Consider the following 5920-nt stretch of genomic DNA (forward strand, 5'->3'; position numbering starts at 1 on the left):
CTTTCTGCTTAAACCACCAGTGGCCCTGGAAGTGAATACCGAAGCTCTTATGTGATGCCTTGCTGACTTCTCCTCTCTGTGTCCCTTCTTTTCTGACCATACCAGACTGTTGAAATTCCTCACTCCTATGTTCCTGCCCCGGGTTCTTTGCATGTGCCATTTCTTCTACCTGAATTACCCTCTCTCAGTCTCCATCCCTCCTTTGCAATGAGACCTTCCCTGACCACTGTCCACCTCCAGTCTAGGTCCTGACATGTGTCTTCAGGAACCTCTTGCCCACTAGAGTGCTGCTTCATGAGGGGAGGCCGTATCCCTTGCGGAGGCCTTCCATCTGGACTGGACTCAGGTTCTACTGCTTTAACCAGCTTGTACCCACCCTATCATTAAGCAGTCACTGGGGCAAGTCACCTCATCTCCCTGGTTTCAGTTTCCTCATCAGTCAGATGGGGGTGAAAAAATGTACCTGCCGCATGGGGTTGTTGTGAGGATAAAGCAGGGGAGGGGAGGGATAGCCCACTCAGTGCCTGGCACATGACAAGCGCTCAAAAACATTATTATCTGTTTTAGCTGTCATCAAGATAGGCAATAATAGTGTTTTTCCTTTCCTTTTCTTTTCTTTTCTTTCGTATTATTTATTCAACAGGGTCTCACTGTGTCACCCAGGCTGCAAATCCACTCACTACAGCCTCAACCTCCCAGGCTCAAGCAATCCTCCCACTTTAGCCTCCCGAGTAACTGGGACTACAGGCGTGCGCCACCATCCCCAGCTGATTTTTGTATTTTTTGTAGAGATGGGATTTCACCATGTTGCCCAGGCTGGTCTTGAACTCCTAGGCTTAAGCAATCTACCCGCCTTGGCCTCTCAAAGCGCTAGGATTACAGGCATGAGCCACTGTGCCTGGCTGAGAAATAACAGTTATTAGTAAATTTAAAAGATTTAAATTTAATTTAAATTAGTAAATTTAAAAAACACTATTATTGCCTATCTTGATGACAGTTAAAATGTTCCCTAGAAGAGAAAACTGCATCTGTGCCTCACTTTGCAAATTAGAACATAGCTCCCATCCATTTACTGTGATCCCAGAGTGGAGAACGACTGGACTGTTTTACGTATTTCCCCCACAAGGCTGTTATCTTAAGGTTTTACACCCTGTGGTTCCTGTCTCCAGACTGGATAACAGCTTGATATAGATGCAGGTTTGGTTAGCAGAACGAGCTGTATCAGAATCACCAATGTGTATTGGATGTCTGCTACTATGCCATGCATTGCGTAGTGCCTGAGCTCCCCTCACCCTCCCAAAAGGACTTAGGAGTTTAGTTCATGTCCTGCCTCAGGACAGGGCTCAAGCTGTATTTGAACTCAGGTATTTCCTACTCCACAGCCTCTCTCTGCCTTTCCACTCCCCAGCTCAGCCTTGCTCCTCAGGTTTTCTAACCCAGATTATGAAAGCAGAAAGGACTTGCTTCGAAAGAAGCCTTTTAGTAGCACTTAAAGAGCATTGCTTAGGCCTGAACAATAAGACTGACGCCCACGCCTGTAATCCCAGCACTTTGGCAGGCTGAGGTGGGCGGATCACAATGTCAGGAGTTCGAGATGAGCCTGACCAACATGGTGAAACCCTGTCTGTAGTGAAAATACAAAAATCAGCCGGCTGTGGTGGCAGGCGCCTGTAATCCCAGCTACTCAGTAGGCTGAGGCAGGAGAATCACTTGAGCCCAGGAGGCAGAGGTTGCAGTGAGCTGAGATCGTACCATTGCACTCCAGCCTGGGTGATACAGTGAGACTCCGTCTCAAAAAAAAAAAAAAAAAGACCGATGCCCAGACACATCACCATTCCCTGGGTGAAGACGACAACTGGACACTCCACACCTTTCAAATGCCAAAAAATGGTGGAGGGGGAGCATCTGTACAGTGCTTTGCTATAGGCAGAGAGTTAAATGTCTCTTCCAGTAATTCCACTTCTGGGGTTTTATCTTTAGTAAGTAACTAAAAATGCATATTTACATTTGTTGTGTAAAGATTTTCGAGGCTGGATATGGTGGCTCATGCCTATAATCCCAGCACTTTGAGAGGCTGAGGCAGGTGGATTGCTTGAGTTTAGGAGTTCACAACCAGCTTGGGCAACATAGCAAGAACCTGTCTCTACAAAAAAAAAGACAGAAAAATTAGCCAGATATGGTGGCACATGCCTGTAGTCCCAGCTACTTGGGAGGCTGAGGTGAGAGGATCACTTGAGCCTGGGAGGTCGAGGTTATACTGAGCTGAGACTGTGCCACTGCACTGCAGCCTGGGCAACCTGCCTTGAAAAAAAAAAAAAAAAAAAAGATTTTCAGGCCAGAACTGGTGGCTCACATCTGTATCCCCGCTTTGGGATGCCAGGGTGGGTGGATTGCTTGAGGTGAGGCGTTTGAGACCAGCCTGGCCAACATGGCAAAAACCCATTTCTAATACAAAAAAAAAAAAAAAAAAAAAAAAAAAAAATTAGCTGAGCATGGTGGCGGGTGCCTGTGATCCCAGCTACTCAGGATGCTGAGGCACGAGAATCACTTGAAACTGGGAGGTGAAGGTTGCAGTGCAACTGCATTGCAGCCTGCGTGAGAGAGTGAAGTTCTGTCTCAAAAAACAAACAAAAAATTCATTACTAAGCATTACCCTGATAACGAGAAATGAGGAATAAATCAAGTACCAGTCGGGATTGATTATAAGAGGGCACATGCATACAGTGGACCAAATGGCCTTTAGCAATCATGTTGTGGAAGAATATTTCATGACAAAGGAAAGGGTTCACAATATGTTAAATGAAAAATGAAGGACACAGATTAACAGTGGTTACCACTGGATGGTGTGATTGTGGGTGGGTTTTCTTATTCTTTGTACCTCTGGTATTTTCTATATTGCTTTACAATGAGTAGTGTTACATAAGCAGAGGGTTTTAAATGTAAGGTTACACACAACAGACACTCAGCAAGTGTTCAAGGTTCCCAGTGGTTACTAGGTGGCTGGGACCACTGGTCTCAGAATCCCACCTTTGACCCTGGTTGTGCCTTCTCCTGTGGCTGCTTTCCCTGAAGGTGCTACCCAACCCCTTGTCCCAGCCCCTCTCCATTGCTTTTCTGCCTGGTGTCAGACATAGCTCATCCTCTGCCCATCCAGGTGGGGGTCTCTTGCAGAAACCCGGGCTTCCCCAATTGATGATTCGGTGAAGTAACTGCCCTGATCCCACACTAGCCTGTTCTTTTTTGTTGTTGTTGTTGTTGTTTGAGATAGGTTTCTCTCTGTTAGCCCGGATTGGAGTGCAGTGGTGTGAACATGGCTTACTGCAACCCCAAACTGGGTTCAAGCAATCCTCCTGCCTTAGCCTCCCGAGTAGCTGGGATTACAGGAACACACCACCATGCTGAGCTAATTTTTAAATTTTTGGTAAAGACAGGGATCTCACTTTGTTGCCCAGGCTGCTCTTAAACTCCTGGCTTCAAGTGGTCCTCCCACCTTGGCCTCCCAAAGTGCTGGGATTACAGGTGTGAGCCACCGCACATGGCCTTCTCATCCTGTCTTGTAGTTCGGGGAGAGGCAACTGAACTTAAGAATGGGCCCTTATGAATAAACTGATTATTTCAAGGAGAAAAGATGACTGACCATCAGAGGCTTCTGGAGTCTTCACCAGTTTCCAAACTCTGTGGATAGACATCCACATTTCCTGCCTATCCTCTCACTCCATAAAGGACTGTCTTTGGGTGTATCATCTCTCCTCCCGACAGACTCTCAGTCTGAGTCTACGAACAAAGTCCTCCCCAACCCTAAGCCCACGTTAGGGCCAAGCACAGCACGGATGGGAGAGGGTGGGAGAGCTGCACATAGAAACCTTGTGGATTAAATTGCTGTGTTGCTAATCTAAATATCCTACTTGCAGATGTGTCCTGCTTTCCAGAAACCCTGAATTATAAAACAGAGGAAGTCAAGGCAGTTGCCTTTAGTAATAACAAAAAGGCACATTGCCTTTAGCTGTGTACAGGAGACTCACTTGCCGCATCATCTCTCACTCAGCAGCCAGTGTGATGTCTTCAAACTGTGGCTCACATCCCATCATGCCTCTGTCTGAACCTTTAGGTGGGCAAGGTCTAATGTCTCACTTTGGCCATCAAGGTTCCTCTAGCCTCTTTCTCCCCTTACTTCCCCTGTCCATGGTCCATGGACTTCCAGCAGTGTGACCTGTGTTCTGCCTGGGCCAGTGCTTCTTCCAGGTGTCTGTCACCACATCCTGCTCTCTTGCTGCCTGGTGAAGGGTCAGTTGACTGTCTCCCTCATCAGCTCATAAGCTCCATGAGGTCAGGGACTGTCTGTCTCGGTATCTGGGGACAGTCACTACTGTCCCCAGAGCCTAGCACAGTGTGTAGCATGTAGTAGATGCTCAAATAATTGTTAAATTGAATCTAATGCAAAGAAAACTTTTCTCTGACAAACCTGCCTGAGTAGAACACCAGGTGTTGGCTGGTGGATCTGAAGCCACTGCTGAGCTCAGATGAGGGAGCAGGCACTTCAGAGACAGGAGAAGCCCTTTGCTTAATAAATGTAATTACTTGATAAACACGGCTGGTTGTCGTAGGGATCTTCTGCATTAGGGAGGAAGGAGAATGACAAAAGGTTCTTGGGGAAAAGACTGAGGACTAGGGGTCTGGACACAGGAGTTGTCCTTGGAAATGGAGTACTGGGGAGAGTGTGTTCCCTGAACAGGAAACTGGTGGGTCACAATGCATTGGGTCTGGGGTCAAGCTGTAGTGGAATGAAGTTGCAGCTGTTGGAATAGAAGTTGGTTTGCTCAAGATGCCCAGTTTCTGGCCCAAAAGGTGGGCTGTAGGCCAGGAAGAGGCCACCCAGCACTGCAGGGCTGAGCACTGGCAACAGAAGGCAGAGGTTGCTATGAAGTAAATCTGGAAGATCTGCATCCCAGCTGCTGCTGTCACGACAGGTGGCCTCCCAGGGAGCTCTCAACCCTCACCCCCTTCCTGCACCTGGGCAAGAGCCTTAGTACCTTGGGCTGATGCTGTTTCCTCTGTAAACAAGGGGCCAGACTGTGATCCTCTGGCTCTGGGGGCTGGCTTCACCTCGCTAAGCTTCGATTTCTTCATTTGAGAAGCGGGCGCGCACAGGCTGTCGTGAATGTTAATTTCGATCAAGCACCTAAAATGCACTGCCGGCACATGGGGGCAACTGATGAATTTTTCATTTTTAGCATCGGGGTTTACACTTTCTTAAGAGCCCAGTAACGACAGTCTAGGGCATTCTTTATTTCTGATTTTAAGAGGTGATGAGGCCCGTAGGCGTTCATCTGTGGAATGAATGAATGCCTGCAGAAACTCGTTTTATTTAGAGTCCCATGTTGATTTCCGCATGCACGACCCAGGCTCCTCACTTTCAGGCTCGGCGTCCACCTACAAGCCGGCGATTCCTGAGAGCCTACTGGGCGCCCGGATTCACGCAGCTCGAGGCTCGTTCTCATTCTCACCTCCACCATCGAGGAAAGTGAGGCTTGGGCAATTTCTGACACGCCCAAGATCTGCCCAGCGGTGGGGGTGGGAGCTCCGCGTGCAGGCTCTGGCCCTGGACCGCTAGGGCAGCCCCTGCCACCCCCGCACGAGAGTCCCCTCCCACTAGGGTACCCGGCCCTCGACCCACCCTCGGGGTTTCCGCGGCGCGTCCTCTGGCGGGACAGCTGGAGCCAGAGGCAGGGCTGTTTACTCCTCCTCTGACTCGGTTAATTCTCTCAGCCTCAGTCTGATTTAGGTGGCGGCGGGGGAGGGATGTCCTGGGGTCTCCGCTCTCCTCTTTCTAGCCTTCCCGTAGACCTAGGCCGTGCATGGGGAGCTGGGGTGTCGAGCGGTGGCCGGGCGTGGCCACGTCCTAGTCCTGCGTCGCCCGGCT

Source organism: Mandrillus leucophaeus, unplaced genomic scaffold, assembly GCF_000951045.1.
Source record: "Mandrillus leucophaeus isolate KB7577 unplaced genomic scaffold, Mleu.le_1.0 Scaffold57, whole genome shotgun sequence".
Taxonomy (NCBI): domain Eukaryota; kingdom Metazoa; phylum Chordata; class Mammalia; order Primates; family Cercopithecidae; genus Mandrillus; species Mandrillus leucophaeus.